We start from the raw sequence: 17,158 nt of genomic DNA on the forward strand, positions 1-17,158 counted from the left end.
GTTACCTCTGCAGAATATCAGCAGAAGATGAACTACGACTAGAGTAACAACACTAAACAAAAGCATTGGTAACTAAAACTTAGCTCACATTGTACTAAGGAAAATGTATTTCTTTAAATTAACACTGATGTTATAAAAAATAAACATGTTGAAGCTTCACAGAAAGGAATAGTGTACTGCCCTCTTGAATACAGCAAACCAAAAACTGAGCTTTGTTAGGAGAAGCACAGCTCGTAAATCAAGGGGCAAGATGTCATGCCTTCACCCTTGGCCCCAAGGAGGTTACACCCACCAACAGGTGGGTCCTAGCGTGTCCAGTCTGCACGCTCCCTACAAGGAGTGTGCAAAGAGTGACATAGGTCATATAACTAGAAAAGGAGCAGGTGCAGAGCTACCAGGGTTCTAAGGCCCATGATAAGGAGAGAGAGTTTTGGTTAGTCTGATGAGGGGAAAGTCAAGGGGGATGTAACAGCAGCTCTCAGCTACCTGAAGGGCAGACAGAGCCAAACCCTTCTCAGACAGTGTCAGAAGGTGCAATAAGGAGAAACAGACACAAGATGTAGCTTGAGAGATCCAAGTAGGACACTGAAGGAACCTTTTTCCTCTGGTGTGTAGTGTAGCCCTAGGACAGGTCACTAGCTAGGTTGTGGGAGGTGTCTCCATTATTTGGAGTTTGCAGAGCCTTGGCTAGACAAAATCAGGGTCACTCCATCTACCAATACCAAACTAGACGGAGTGGGTGATAGACCAGATGGTTGTGCTGCCATTCAGAGGGACCTGGAGATGTTGGAAAATTGCAGGCTAACTGGCTGGAAAGCAGCTCAGCAGAGAAGGACCTTGGGGTTCTGTACGACAGCAAGATGAACATGACCCAGCAATGCACCCTCTTGGTCAAAAGGGTCAATACTAACTTGGCTGCATTATGAGGAGTGTTGAAAGCCGGTCAAGGGAGGTAATTCTTCTCCTCTACTCAGCACTGATGAGGCCACATCTAGACTACTGGGTCCAGTTCTCACCTTCTCAGAGCAAGAAAGACATAGACATACTAGAGCAAGTCCAGCAAAGGGCCATGAAGCTCATAATGGGACTGGAGCATTTTTCATGAGAAGAGGCTGAAAGAGCTGGGACTCGTCAGCCTGCAGAAGGTCAGTTTCAGTGGGGACCTTATCAATGCATATAAATATCCGATGGAAAAGAGTGAAGATGGAGTCAGACTTTTCTTGGTAGTGCCCAGTGACAGAACAAGAAACAACAGGTACAAATCAAAATACAGGACATTCCATCTGAGCACAAGAAAACACCTTTTTAGTGTGATAATGGTCAAACATTGAACCAGGTTGCCCAGAGAGTCTCCTTCTGTTGAGATATTCAAGACCTGACTGGACATAGTCATGGGCAACCTGTTCTAGCTGACCCTGCTTGAACACATTTTTTTTATTAGATGGTATCAAGAGGTTCCTTCCAACCTCAGCCATTCTGTGATTATCTTGATCACTGGAAGGACAAAATAAGAATTTTATTACTTGTAGCAAATTGCAAAGTTACTCAAAAAGAAAAAAAATCTCAAGGAGAAGAGGGAGAACTTTTTAACCTACAAATAAAGATTTAGAACAGTTCTCTCTGTTACTATAATAGAAATCATTTATCAAGTAATCTATCATCAAGAACATTATAACCAAGTAATTGCTCCAAACCATTTTAAAAGTACTGTGAAATGTCTACAATATGACAGTGCCCTTATCACTTGCAAGAAAAAATTTTGTTTATACATTATAAATACAGTAAACTTGAAGAAACAAACACCAAAACAAATGATGTAAACACCAGCAAGACAGGTCATAATAATTCCTAGTTGTGAATGATAACCACATTACCACCTTTCAATACAAACAAAACTTAGAAAAGGATATCTTAAAGGGCAGCTTGTCTGAAAAAAAGTGCTTTAAACCTTTTCAATTAAAACACAGTCTTTGTCTTTCAGGTATTCTTTGACAATAATTTTACTCAAGGAAAAATGTTGCATTCAGATAAACCTATATTATAAAGAACATACAGCTGATACTCTGTTGGAATCTCGTGGATCAAAAAGATAAACATTCTACTTCTTCTAAAGTCAGTAATATAGTATGTATCTGTCTGTCTTTCAGTACTGTGAGGCAGGCCACTGCTACACCAGGAACTGTGCATTTCTGAAGAATGGAAGCCATGATTCTACTAAATAAAACACTCAAAAAAAAAAAAAAAAAAAAAAAAAAAAAGCTGTGTTTGCTGCCCTAAGCTGAAATCTGAAGCACAAACTATTCATTTTAAGTGCCAAACACAGCTACATAACTGCGTCCTGGTATGTGAGTATATTTCAATAAAGAAGCCCACGATCAACATTTTTCTCTTACCCATAAGGACCAAAGCATCAGACCACATAGAAAAGATTAGCTGTAATTAGAAGGTGGTATGCTACTGATTCATAGTTCATGTTCAGGGACTGCAGTTAGAAAAATTACAAATATTTGATCCTAAAGCAGAAAAGTTTCTCTAGGAAAAACTAAAACCTAGGGAGAGCAAAGAAGTGGAAGAAGGAGAATATATATACAAGTGTATATAAAAATATATGCGTGTATACACATACATGCTTATACACACATACTTGGTTACAGCCTCTTTTATAAAGCTTCCTATAGATTTGCTTGCAAGTCCATCTTTCACTTAATATATTAGAAAAGTATTTGTAAAGAAAAGTAATTTTACTAAAAGTTAAATGAGAAATAGTTCCTTTCAATAACAGACACCAAGGTGGAATCTGTACTACAAGCAGTATTAGCATTATACACACTGACAGCTCAGTGCAGACTTGGTATTTAAGAATCAGGTAGTTGAAGACAATAAAATGTTTGTGATGAAGCATTTCTCATGGTTTTCGGGCAATCTCTAACAATGAGAACTCTAAGTGGTAGAACAGCTACTGGAATGACCAGGAAGTCCAAAACTGTGTTAATTTCACTTTTTTCTACTTTTCACTTTTATTAATTTTATCCTTTCAACTCTTACTGCTGATAAAGAAAAGTACATTTTTTTATAGAATTATGCTCATTAAGTTATTTAGCTACTAGAAGAAGAAAGAACAGAAATTTTGAAAGAACTTATTTTGTTAGAAGGGGAAGTACCCCACAAATAATTCTTATTCTTGCAGATTAGCAGTTATAATATAATCAGGCTCCAGGAGTTTGGACCTCTGTGTAAAACCAGCAAGGTACAGAAACTGAGACATCTGGGAACACAAGATTATGAGATACAAGAATGAACTTGACATTCTTCTTCCCATTTGGTGAACAATTCTGACACTCACATACAGAAAAGACAAAGCTCCACAGGACAAGCAGATAACCTCATGGTAACCTTTCCAGCAGCCACACTAAACCTCTCAATAGTCTTAAACAATTCAACAGCATTACTCATAGATGCACCGTATTCCTGAGGTGAGTTTGGAGAGAATTAGGGGATATATCATCAAGAAAACAGAACAGCTATGAAGCCAACAAAAGGAAACTTCGAAGACAGTATTATTTCTTACAGAACCCAATAGGTGAGCTACAGCTTTGCTTCCAAGAGAATGCAAAAGACAACAAAACAACCAGGTTCTTCTACAATGTACAGATGCCAATAGATATTTCCTTCATCTCAAACTAAAACATGCAGTAACAGGAGGTCAAACAATGTAGTTGCACTCTTAAAAAAAAAAATCTCTGATAACAAAAAAACTGTTTTCCCAAATCAAGCACATCTGCAAGCGTCAGCAGGCAGTAATAAACACCATTTTACATTTCTTTGCATGAACTATGACAAAAGCAAAACATAGGAGTCCTTCTGCAACAGCTGTATAAGGAATGTCAGGTACAGAAAGATTCCCTGAAGCTCTTAAGAAAGTTTTTGTTTTCCTGTCTGGTGAAAGACAATGAGCTATAGACTCTGTTGGGCAAATTGGGATGTAAAGGCACGTTCCTGCACCATAGTAGGAACACATCTTGCTTGCCTGCATCCAATATGCAGAAAGTCTTAGTCTGCAAGAAATAAAGCACTAAGTCATATAAATCCCCTGATTTTTTCCACCTTTGCTGTTCTACTGGAAAGCTTTTAAGCATTTAACATTCAAGGAGTTCACAGCATCTGTGGTAAAACAGGCATATAAGCTTCCTTATCACTCTGACAGCAAACAGTAATTTATGCATGTTCCACTGAGAAACAGAGAGATTTATAATGTAATTAGATACAGACATACTAACTTATAGATTAATCAACTGCAGCATGAGAAAGTTGTTTTGATTCATGAGTATGTCAGATTCCAAAGTGTACCGACCCCCACATATCAAGTGCAACTGTGATACAACAGACCAACCCCCACTTCAGCTACAGATTTCAGGACTGGTGCAGGATTTAAAATGACAGTCCTACCTCAGCTACTTTCTCTGCCAACAAAGCCCTATCCCAGTGAAGCAAATCTGACTATGAAGGTAACATGCTGGAAACAGTATTGCCACGCAAGGCCAACTTTTGGAAAGCTAGCACTGAAATGAAATCGACTTTCAAGCAAAGTACAAGGGCTATCAACACCCTTTGTACCTGACAAGCCCAAGAACAGAATTTAGGACAGATGACAGAATTCTACTGTTGGGATTTTACACAGCACACTTAGTTGCACCCATCTCCATTCAACAGTACAGAGCTCAATGTAGAGTTTAAACTAGTCATCCTGGTAGATAAAGCTTCACCCTATTTCTTAAAGCATGGGACAAAATACTTGGCTATGCTCCTAACCCTGAAAAATTGCTGTTGATAGAAGCCCTTGAATGAAGTACAATGATTTTTCAAGGTCATTTGTGCATGCACTTAACTTTTTTCAGTTACATAGCTATTTGAAGGAAGCCCAGCAGATTGTTCATTCTTTTATTTAACACACATTAACATGTAAACACTGTGCTGGAATAGCATTGTACAGAACACAGCTGACAGCTTTAAGAATTTCTGCCCCTCTGCCTCTGGATTCAGACTACAGTCTCCTCCAGATGGTTGCTTCACCTATGCCCTCTTCCCAGAAGTCAGCATTTAAACAACTTCACTCCTAGTGGCCTGGATTTAGTTTCCTGCTAATAACAAAAAAACGTAACCTGCTATCAACTACCCAGTATACAAAACTATAACCAACCTGTAGTGAATACCACCGTGACGCTTACCACTTAGTACATTTGCGCCAGTCAAATCTACTAGGTATTTCCAGCTGCAAGGATCTTAGCATTGAAGCAACTTTATCTGGAAATCACAGATCTTTCTGATATCAAGTTTTCAAGGTACACAGAGAAACTAAACATTTATCATCAGAAAGATCTGGATGTTTAATTAAAGCAAGCAAGCAAACAACAATCCCTTGCTCGATTCCACAATTTGCATCTTGTTCTCCTGTATAAACAAAGTGCCCCACAGGGAGACGGAGTGTTTCAGCAGTTAGTGAACAGGCTCACCTGTCTTCAACTAAGATTGTCAGAGCAGAGTTATGAGCAGCACAACTTTTGAAATGTGAATTCAAATATTTTCTATTCAAAAGCCCAAGAAGGGCAATCTGCAAAGTGTTTAGAGGACTTGCTGTAACACACTGGCTTTCCATAGATAAGCCTGGCATAACTAGAAGACCATCATACTTAAAAAAAAAAAAAAAAAAAAGGAAAGAAAAGGTACCTGAGAACGTAACTCAAGAGCAAGGCCTGTTTGTGGACAACAGCCACTTGTATTCCTTGTATTCTCACCTGTTGCTGAAAACCTAAAGTTATCAGTGGGACTAGAAAGAAACTTGGGAAGGCTCAGTCTCACATTAAGAGGTACTGGTGAATACCTGATGCATCTCCCCAGACATGATCCTGACAGCATAGCTGTCTCTAGCAGATGAAGGACAGAATAGAGCCAGGTCCAAACATAGAAACACAAGTCACATCTGGATGTCTTCTTGCTCTTTATCAGGGAATAGGTCTTGATGAATTGGCCCAAACCTCTGCTCCCCATGTGCCCTGCTCTTGAGGCTTCCAATGGAGAGGCACTGAACTGGCATGTAACCTCATTAAAGTGCAGCAAGCTGTTTGTACCAGGTGTATGGGTAGGCTACACATCAACCAATAACTTGCCAGTTTGCCAGAGGCATAAGACAGATGCTAATGCAAAGATCATCCTGACACAAGAACATTTGCTACCACTAAATTCAATTCCTCTCCCTCTCCATACACAGGTCAGAAATACTTAGCCAACTGCTTACTTATTCCAAGCCTCACAATTAATGTTTCTTTTCACGCCCATCTTGGCAAGATAATCTGTAAACATTTTAGAACTCATGCTGCAGAATTCTCACTGTATTAGGGCAAAGTCTATACACCACAGAAGCTAAGCTTTAACTCTGCTCAAATTTTATCTCAGGCCACTGGCAGTCAAACTGCTTTCTGCTCTGCTTCCAGATCCAGCTGGGTGCCTCCAACTGCCAGGACACAAGAGAACACCAATAACATTCCAATAGCAAGAGGACTGTTTTGCTTTGAGATGGCAGCAACTGCCTCCCAGTGCTCATGATTCCAGATTGTGCTGCAGGAAAAGCTGGATGTGAGAAGATCCTCCCTCATTTTCCGTTCTGAACAGAAGCCAAGTGACTCAGAAGTGAGCCACTTCCCAGGAATGAACAACAGACATTTGTTCCCCTACCTCAGTGTGAAAGTTTGGCATAACCTCTTGATGTGAAATGCAATGTCTTGAAACATCTTGCATCATGATGGAAATCCTACTGAAGTCCAATTACCCCAGGAAGAAGCATTCAAAGCAAATTTACATTCCAACAATCCTGATAAAGACTATTATGCCAGACAGAGCAGGGGCAGGAGGGGAGAAGTCTCTTTATGGTAAGTATCAATAAACTAGTAACAAAAAACATTAATAACTTCCATAGAACACATGTACTGAAATAAACAATCAAGCATACCATGCCCAAGAAGATAGGAAGTATATGTTTTTCTTCAGGGGTGGGGAGGGGGGGAAGAGATGGGGCAGGTGTTGGTGGAGTCAAGGGAGGCTGATTAGAAAACAAAACACATGGGAGGAAAACGTAAATCCTGGTGCACTGGAAGAACAGCAGTACTGTTTCCAAAGGACATGAAAACTGTCCTTGGAGACATATTTCTTTTATGGCAGAGGCAATGAAATAAAAAATTAAATTTCTTCATTTCCCTGAAGGCAGAAGATTATTCTACAAAGCCTTCCCCCTCAACACCTAATTTTCCGTTAAATAAGCAGCAAATAAACATTATAACTACCATCTTAAAATTCATAATTTCTGCAGACTTTACCTGTTCAGAGGTGTTTTGATGCTATTTAGCTACTTACTCCTTACACATTTCTCAGAAAAAGATAGAAGACAAGTACGAATGCCCTTTTTATTTAGGGGAGGGGAAAAAGAATCCAAAAAACCTCCACAAGACTCCATACATATACTGCTGCTTGGCCAATAGCCAACTCCAGATGTTGCTACAGTCAGTTGCATCATAATACCACATCCGTGGTTTGCTTGTAGGTTTTCCTGACCTTTCTGATCAGCAGCACTGACCTTTGGGATTCAAGGTTTATTGCTCCATGGGATAAATGAAGCAACTGAAGTGGCAACAATGCAAGACAGAGATTTCGGCTCAAAATCCTTGATTCTCATTCCATATTCTGAAGCTTCTAAGCTGTGCAAAAGAGGATTCATTCCTTGAGGTAAGTGGGAATGGAAGCCCTCTTGGAAACAAAGGGCAGCGCAGATATTTTCATGTACACCTATTATCACAGTGGTTCTCACCAGCCCGTAACACAAACTACAGTGTCCCAAAAAATTTGTTCTAAGATTAGCACAAGCAGAATCAATTTTCCTTCAAAGACATTCTAACACCAAAGTGGTGGCTATTTTAAACAAGCTGACACTCTCCAGTGTCAGGGCTGAGAAGCTTGCAGCAAATAGGACTACTATATCATGCAGTTAGGTTAGTCTTGCTACTCATGGCTGCAATGGATGCTCACAATGCCATTGCCCGCTCTCTTCAGGGACACAATCTCACTCCTTCACAGGAATCACCTTGAGAGGGGAAAGGAGTGGTAGAACCACCCATTCATGATGTAAGTGGCATGCAATGCTCACACAGAAGGAAGACACTTTCTTGAATCTTGTCTGCCTGTGAGAGATTCTGCTTGCTGAAAGCTTACTCAAAAGCATTGAATGAGATAAGCACTGATCAACTAGGTTTTTAGTGAGTATAAATATTTATCTATATTTATACATTCAAGATGATATTGCAAGAGATATCTAAATGGGATCAAAAGTGACTACATTAAAACCAAGACAAAATATGCCACTATTTCCCTGATAGCTGGAGGTTTAAGTTCAATGAGAATTACCCAGAGAGGAGTCACCTTCTCTGCATGTAACTAACTTTGAATACAGCCTTACTTGGGATGGGGGAAGTGGCAGAGAAGAAGAGCAGGTGGGTAGAAGTCGCCCTCCAGATTTAGTTGCCCTGTGATATGTAGTGGTGAAGAAGTTGCCTATAGGAACAATATATATGGCAAACTGAGACAGCAGACACATACAGCCAGAAGAGCTGCCATATCTGATTTAACAAAGCCAGACGTGATGTGCTCTTATTTTCTTTCAGTCACCTGCTAGCATTTCGCATAGACAGGACAGGCAGGGAGGAGTGCTGCTCACAAGCACCTACAATAGGTTTCTCCCATAGACATGGTGGTTACATGGTGAAAAGCAACACAGAAGTGTGAATTGCACATTGTTTCTAGAGAAACATCTAGCCCATGGATGATTGTGTCATTATGATTAAAAATCAAAGCAAAACTGAGAGTTCCAAACATAGCCTGAAGCTTCCCTGATGACTAATGCCCATTATTTTATCTCTGTTAGTAATTTTTCAGAAAAATGCCATGAAAACAAAGAGAAGCCAAAGATTTGGAAGTGATATCTGATGCATCTACAAGGGATCTTTCCCTCTGACCAGGATTTCAGCAAAAGCAGGCACTATCAGTACTCTGTTTCCTCCTTTGGCAGGACTTAAAATCCATACCGTATCTGCATCCTAAACCATCTGTTTTCTTCCTGTTCACTGCAAGGAACAGCCGCAGTGATTATTTGCCACAATGATCATCTGCAATTTTGCAAATGGTAAGCTGCAAAACACAGTGATCAGCCACAGTGATTATTTCCAATTTTGCCCATTTTGACTTACTTTCCCAAGGAAAGTGTTGTCCTAGTTGGAGTCTCTCTGTTCTGTAACTCAAGTGAAGCTACTAGCACAATCTAGGAACTCTGATCAGTACCTAAGCGCCTAATAAATATGAACGACCATCTGTTGGACTTAAAAGGCTTCAGATATGACTCCAAACGTTAGGATGGGAGATTCAGTAAACTCAAAGTCCAGTGCAGTCAATTTAGACCATGAAAGATGGTCTACAATTGCTGTTCAGCTCTGGAGACAAAAAGGTTTAATGAAGTATTCTACCTCTATATGAGTAGACCAAGAAAGTTGCTCAGTTGTCATGACACCCAGCCACAGATTTTTGCTTTTCACAATCCAAGGCCTTGTGTGCAGTAAAAGACAGTTGACTTGCTAGCACAGAAACAGTGACAGGATATGAACATTGAAATTACTGAGAAAATGTTTCAACTCATCCCCTTTGGCCTATGATCCCTTTATTCATCAAGCCAGCTCAGCCAGTGATTGATGGAAGGAGCAACTAGTACCTAGCATTCCTAAGACTTCAAATACTCTACATTGAGCTGTCCAGCTGCCAACATTCAGAACCTTGCAATCTTTTGCAGACTTGTCTGTAGTTACTATACTACTCAGGCAAACCCTGACTAGATGCCAGTTCTTAGTTGAAAGCCCACTTAACAGAGTAATCTGTTAATAACGCAGTATTGTTTCTTTCCCTTTGGACAACACTTTTATATAACAACACGAAGTGGTGTTTGAATGTATGCAACTATTGACAAAATGCTCTGAAGTCCATCACTTCATCACTCACAAGCATTTGCGCATATACAGATATCTAACAGCAACAAATAAATCAGAACCTGCTGTTAAGGAAAGCAAATCACAGTCATGCAAACACCATACGTCAGTTGTCTCCTTCTTGCAACAGAAGCATCACAAATCATGAAGAGTAACATCTGGTATTTTCCACTTAGCTTAAATCAGAAAATGTCATGTTTAAAAAAATTCATTCCAGTCGTGATCTTGATACTTATAACTAAGTCAACGCTTCCTGGTAAGTCTTCCAGTCACACTCTTATTTGCCAATATGCATCTCTAAACCACTAACCAAAGTGCATGCAAACATTTTCAATGTACAAAAGCACACTCAAAGAGACAATTGTGGAAAGCTGGATTTTTTTACTGAGTGTTTTATTCTTTGTTTTTAAAGAAAGATACAAAAAGATTCTTAAAAAAAGTGATTAGGAGAGGCTGCCTGTTAATATGCTGTATATTCTACCATGATGCCAACTTTTCTCAGTGACAGTGCATCTCACAACCAACGGAAAGGGCAATAATAAATGCTGCTCAGCTTAACATAGAAATGCAACAGCCTATCTGAAAGACACCACATTTTTTTCCTTTGTTTCCCTTTTCCCTTTCTATTTGATTTGAGGCAGCAGTATAGGTACCTTCTAGCCCACCTCAGGCTGTACTACAGCCACAACCTCTGCTGGAAGACTTGCTTAGGAAAAGCTCAAGAGGTCTTAGCTATGCCATCACACTTTTCTGCCTTGCAGCCTATCCCAGCCAAGTGCAACTCTTTGACAGACCATATGACAGCTACAACAGCACAAAAGCCACAAAACCCACTGCTTCTTCACATAGCTTTTCAAATTACCCACTCCACATAAAATGAATGCAGAACTCAAAACAAGCCCAGAGTTCCTCCAGGACAGTCTCATTTCCCTCCAGTTTGCCTGGTTTGTTCTTAGTTGCTACTCTGACCTACAACAGCATCCATTTTGCATGCCTATACCCTGATTCATAAGACCAAGCTGTATGTGAACCCTCCCACTACAAGCCACCAACACATTAAACTGAACAAGAAGAACCAAGAGCAGATGAAGATCGAATATTTCCATCTTCTTTTTGCACACATTGATATTGCTCAAGAAATTCAGTCATAGTAGCACAACACAGTCCAGCAGCAAGCAGAAACACACTGCAGGCATCCTAGATCTTTGCCTGGGGTAGGGATGACAGAAAGAAATGCATATACCAGCACACCGACACACACCAAAACCAGAGGAGGCTTACCTGACCCCATCCAGAAAGGGCAGGCTGCTCCTGCAGACAGGAATCTCTAATAATTTAGCAACCAGAATGGTAATGAACAGCTGAGTTTGCACAGGTATTTGAGCTTCTCCAAAAGAGCATTTTCAAGCAGAATTCTTCATAGTCAGAAACCAGAGAAGGAGAGAAGCTGTATGCTGTTGCCAGCCTACATAAAATGCACAGAGCACAAAAGAAATGTTTCTGACCACTTCCCACTGAAGTTTTAAGCTCATTTTATGACACTGCTGTGAAGCCACATTAAAATGTTGGTAAACTGTTGTAGTATGATGTTCAGTCTCTATGGCAAGTAGACACAGAACTGACTAAACCTTCAACCCTCATTTACTTTTAAGGATAAGAAAAATCTCCTCTGGTTTGGGTTACAAAACAAAAATTATGCAGGTGAAACTGTAGCTACCACATTACAGCTGATGTCACAAACAGATTCCATTTACTTAAGATTTCACTCATGTTTTGCCACTAGAGACTTTCAGAGTTCGGACACAAAGCCAGCAGGCAAAAATTTTATCAGTTTACCAGCAAGCTAACCACAACAAAGATGACAAAATATCACAGTTGAAAGGGCAACTTGTTCCTTCCAAGAAATATTATGTTTATTTAATCACATGCTTAACTAATACTTCCCATACCATCTTGTTTGAGCTTACTTAACTTTTCTGTACAGTATAGAGAAAAAAACAAAGTAATTGGAGTAAGAGAGAAAATAGTATGAAGGGATGATTGAGTACTTCCGAGAAAAAAAATCCTCACTATTTTTTTTTTTTTAAAAAAAAAAAAAGGGGGGAACTGCAGCAGGGTCTTTGACTTGGCACAGCTAACTGAGGAAAGGGTAGAAATTCCTTCTGACTTCATAATGCATGTAATGTCCACTAGTTTTCTTTAAAAAAAAATAAATAATCCAAGTTAGGTAGAAATATTTATTCCCAGGGTTACAATCCTGATAGTAGCTTGGTTATTAAAATGCTGCTTTTAAACATTTTCATATGGGCTTCAAACACTTCCTTTGGCTAAAAGCCTCTTTGCAAAAGAACAAGAGGAAAGAGAAAAGGAAAACAAAAGATAACTTTGAAGAAGAGGCATATGAGTGCAACAAGGGACTTCTGTCTCACTTTTTGTCTCAAGTGCTGCCAATCTCATTTTTTCTTTTAGCATGGCTGTTCGATCTCAAATTAACAAATGCCCGTAAAGTAACAGTCCATGTCTCTCCCAAGCTGCTGACTCTTCACGTAACAAATTCTCTCCGTTCCGCTTTTGAACAATGTTGCAGAAGAACAATAGAAGTGGGACCAGTTTGGGAAGATTGAGGGCTGAACTAGTAAGTCAGCAAGAGGTACCACTGGTGTCCCTCACCCAATAAAGTAACACTCCTCTCAGTCAAAGCCAACGGCAAGAGTTTACAGCGCTCCCTTCCTTTTCCATGCAGACCACAGTGGTACCAGTCACCCACACTTTCATCACACTTCCAGCTGGAAAGCACCCAGAATTCCTGCCAACAGAGTCCAGGCATGCACATACAGGCCCAGTCCAGCCTGCAAGCCCATCTGTCCAGCCTCTGCTCCTTCATCACAAGAAGCGATTGTGAACAGCGGTCAGGAGTCATACTCCCTGCTGCAACAGCAAACAGTATGCTTTCAGCATGCATATCCTCCATCCAGTGGCAGAGCTGGAAATGGACTGAGACCAAAACAAACCAAAAAGCTAGCTTGGGATATCCTGATTGTCACAGCCATTTCTCAGTTTCACAGAACAGCTACAGATTAGTCGCAGGATCATAGGATAAATTAGATTAAACAAGATCTCAGGAAGTCATCTTGTTCAATCTCCTACTCAAAGCAGGGTCAGCTATCAGGTCAGACAAGGTTACTCGGGTTCTGGTTCCCGGTCCAGTCTTGAAAAATTCTGAAGATGGAGACTACACAATCTCACTGAGCAACTTTCTCCACAATTTGACTGTCCTCATAGTGAGAACTTTTTTTTAATTACATTCAGTTGGAACCTCTCATTTCAGTTTATGTTCATTGCCTCTCACCCTTTCCAGGCATGGAAAGAACAGATGGAACATTGATGAAGTCACAAGGAACTGCAGTCTACAGAACTCTGCTTTCAAGGGAAAATGCAAAATAGTTTCATTTTTAATTTACTTCAGACTGCTTAAGGGTTTATACAACTCACATAACCTTTACTGGACAGGGAGAAGCTCCCTTAGATGCCACATGCCCTTATGCACAGCCATGTTCTACATAAAAGAATCCTTTGCAGCAAGCAACTTATCCTTTCTATCCCACTGGATGGCTGGAGCAGTGAGACATCTTCAAATTCAACACACCTAGTAGTAGGGGGTAGGGGTGCAGGGAGGAGATTGGAAGTGAGATGAGAGGGAGATGAAAATGACCTTGAACAGAGTGGCAGCAAGTTGCTTAATCCAGCAAGACATGAAATGAGAAAACAAGGTGCTCTTTCACCTTTGTAGCTGAAAGATTCCCAAGATTTCCAGCGAATTCAGACTTCACTGAATTTTTCCACTCTAGGGTCACAGTTCTCTTTTTTGTATTTCTCAAGAGACGGCTGCTAGAGTTCTAAAATGACAGATCCTTTTGGACAACACAGACCTCAGTGCTCCTCAAACTGCTGCCAGTAGCATCCTTGTCTTGAAGGGACAGGCAATTCACATCCAATATTAAAAAAACCACTGTTCTTAAGAAAAGCAGCCTAAAAACTTGAAACATGTCTGGGGGTCAGGGGAATGGGGTAGAGGGAATACTTGTGGTAACTGGCAAGCTAAAACAGACACAATCAAAGAAACATATTAAGAAACTTAAATATAACCCTCTATGCCAAAGGCAATGCTGTGTTCAAACCACATACAGGCACCAAGGAATAAGGACCATGATACGTTACAGATGCCACTTGCATTAGGAAAGCAGGTAGGTTTTGTCTAAGTAACCCTCCTGATCAAAGTGGCTTGAAACTACTGCTTCTTTATCAACATGATGCAGGGAATATTCCAAGCTGCAGGCAAGGGTTTAATAGCATTTTGAGCTCGATGTTTTCTCTTTCCCAACCATCCAAGCGTCCATTCCTTCACTTTGCTTTTTGTGGAAGATGATAGGTCAGATTCATCAGGCATCAAGTAAATCGCATGAATGAAGTTAAATTCCTTCCACATGTACCCTCACCTAGTCTATTATCATGCCGAACTACCTTTCCAAACTTCCAAACTTCTGGACATCTTCTTCCCATTATTTCGGGCGTAAGTTGTGCCTTAATGAGAAGTGGCAAAAAACTGAAAAAAAGTTCAAGACTTGTCACTCATGTTCCACCATTTAGTTCCTTTCCAGACTACATGAAGTCATAAAAGCAAGATGAGGATGCTGAAACAGGAAAAAAAGAAGATATTTAAATCTTGGATTAAACCCATTCTGGACAATATATTTGTAAACTGAAACTAAGGGAAAAAAATTCTGTGGATGCAACAGATGCACTGAGTGGTAGGACATGGGGTCTCTCTCTTTCTAACTCCTACTCCACACCAAGGAGTAGGGATGGCCCCTTTTTCAGGAAAAGGCCAATTTTACAGGTACCTAGCTGTACAGAGTAGAGAAGAACAGTTAGGTTTTTGTTTTCACACATTAGTAAGCTGGTATGCACTATCCAGAGCAGCAAGCACTGCCATAATATTAGAGGGAATAATAGAGAGAATGTCTTAAATTATTTTAGGGGAGGAGAGAGATTTAAACATAGAGCAGTGCTATTTGTTTTATGCACAGCCGGTTTCCAATCCCAGTTATTCATCTAGTTATAGCAATCACAACACACCACAGTTTCTCCCAACCTGAGAAGTAAGACTCTACACGTTCTGGCCTTATCTCCTCACATTCACCGATGGGGTGTGAAGTGCTTCATGAAGACAGGAAGAGAAGTACTGACCATCCAGGCGACTGGACATGGATCTAAAATGATACAGTTTCACAGCATGTGTGAGATCTGTTGCTTTGCTCAGATAGAAGGTAAGGACTTGCGCTGAAGCAGAGAGAGCGTTAATTTCAAACATGCCTCAATTCATGCACATGAGATCTAATGCAAAGGAAGCAGTCCTCTTCTATAACTGTCCCTAGACAACTTCTTTCCTTTAAATTATTTCTGAATGAAATTGTTGTCCAAACTTCTAACAAAGTAAGAAACAATGTGAAATAGACACTGAAGCCCAGGAAGTTTCTAATTAACATTACTTCTAGCATATTTTAAAGAAGGGGAATAGCAGTTCAGAACATACGTTGTTGCTTCTACTGGGCTACAGGGAATTCTGCACTACAATCAGGCTAGCAGCAGGTAAGGGCCAAACTCTATAAACACACCGAGTGACACTAGCACTATGCTCCAAACGATGAGTATGCTCAGGACACATCAGACATCCCCTTCTTTGTTAGCTCTAGGAAGATGTCCCCCCAAGATTTCCAATCCAGCCCTTTAGAAAACTCCCAACATGTTAGTAAATAAAGCCATCTTGTTACCAGTCACAAGCTTACTTCAGTGTGCTATTGAACTTCTTCACATCTCACCCAGTGGCTCTACACATTGCAGATAATGAGTTGAAAGCACATACACATCAAATTTCAAGAGTAAAGTCTTACTTTGCACTTCTTCCCATTTCTTTTTAAACAACAACAAAAAAATCTTAAAATTTGTTCTGCTAGAATGATCAGCATATAGTCTTATTCACACCATCTGGTACCACGACAATAAACATAAAAGTTCTAGCAAGGAATCCACAATACCATATGAGATGGATTGATGATGGATAAATTCTCATTTTGGGCTGATTTCTGTCATGGCTAGCATAGAGTTAGATCCTCAAATAGAATTTAGAATTGGAATACACATAAATACAGGAACAAGAGAAGAAGCTTAAAGTCTTTTGAAGACTATGCCAGCTGCTGACCTTAGCTGGCAAACACACACACTGTCTCTTTTGTGTTGGCTACAGCTGTTTGCCATAGTCAAATGCAAGCAGATAGCAAATCTTAAACAGAGCTACTACAATGCTTAAAGATCACAAGCTGGCTTGCTAGGCTCAGTGACCTTCAATAGGACAGAAATGTTCTTTCTAAACAACCATGCTGTACGTGTTAATCTATGCAATTACCATTGCTCTTCTTACATTATTTGCAGTGGTAAACTTGGCGCCAACAAGTAACATACCAGAGGCCAGCTGGTAAAGGGTTTTACAAGTACTGACTCACCACCAGTGTGCTGTAGTGACTATGCAGATGAAGTTACATGTCTGAACAAAAAAAAGGGCTCTCCAGTTACAAGGGAAACTGACATCCAAGACCTTTTGAAGTAGGTGCAGGTTCATGGGAATACTGTTTTCCCCACATTCCCAGCATTTCTGTGATAGCTTGCAGCAAGACAGAACTGGTGCTCCCAGCATGTCCATGGGGAGTTCCCAGTTAAGACAGATGCAGTGCTTTTGCTAGGCTGCCTGTCCTGCCTTGGAGATTCAATTGTGATTCAGGCACAGAATCTTACCTCAGTCCCTAGAAAGAAGCAGTGAAGTGCATGAAGGAATCAGCTCTTCTAGCACCGCCTGCACCTAGAGAAGAGGCTCAGCTTTCTGCATCCACAGGGACGGAGGCAAAGCACAAAATCCCTAGATGTGAGATAGTTAAACTTCCTCATTGCTGTCCTACCGCATAGTCAGGATCATGTATATAGGGAAAGGATGATAAAAACACGAAGTGCACCCTCAGCAAGTTTGCAGATGA

Source organism: Cariama cristata, unplaced genomic scaffold (genome assembly GCF_000690535.1).
Source record: "Cariama cristata isolate BGI_N322 unplaced genomic scaffold, ASM69053v1 scaffold1323, whole genome shotgun sequence".
Lineage (NCBI taxonomy): Eukaryota > Metazoa > Chordata > Aves > Cariamiformes > Cariamidae > Cariama > Cariama cristata.